The following is an 815-nucleotide window of genomic DNA, read 5'->3' on the forward strand; positions in this document are numbered from 1 at the left end:
CATGGAAAGAAAGTAACTCCGGTGCCCTGTGGGGGTTTGCACTTAGCCCAAGCAAGACAGTCTGGTCTGCTCAACCCCACTGGGTGCCTGGGAGAAGAGAGTGAGGGCATTTCCACAGGAGGCTTACGGACTGGAAGCTGAGCTCATTCCGGAGGGTATGAAAATCTCATGTGCAAGGAGCTTAAATGCCAATCTTGCCAGCTTTTTTTACTGGAATAATCTATTTGTTAAGTACACACCACAGAAGGAGTGCCCCCACCATCTGGAAAAAAGAGCAGGCAGAAAATGCACATTAATAATAGGAAAGAAAGTATTCAGGGCCACCTGTGGCATGGGGTTTAAAGTGGCTGGATCCCACACGGCCAACTGTGTGGTCTGAGTCCCGGATCCAGCAGCTTGAGAAACACGTTGGATGCATGTGTACGCATGCCTGGAATCCCAAAAAAGAAGGAGAAATGGAGGGGAAGTGATTGCGGCGTGACCACGCCCCACAAGGGGTGCTTTCTCACTATCCCCCCTTTTTTCTAATAAGTGAACACACCCTCTGGTAAAAGTTATTTAAAAATGTATACATCTGGAGACCAGCAGTTGGTGTAATGGCCATGCTGCTGGACTCCCATGCAGTCGATTGTGGTTCGAGTCCTGGATCCGGTGGCTCAAACTCATGGCAGGCACATGTGCATGTGTGCCCAAGATCCCGAGAGGAGAAGGGATTGCGGCGTGGCCACCCTCCCTGGGGGATGATATCTCACTTTCTGTCTCTCTCTTTCTGGTGAGCACACGTACCCTATAGCAAAAATATCCCCCCCCAAAAA

This window comes from Tupaia chinensis, unplaced genomic scaffold (genome assembly GCF_000334495.1).
Source record: "Tupaia chinensis unplaced genomic scaffold, TupChi_1.0 Scaffold000355_1, whole genome shotgun sequence".
NCBI classification, from domain to species: Eukaryota; Metazoa; Chordata; class Mammalia; order Scandentia; family Tupaiidae; genus Tupaia; species Tupaia belangeri.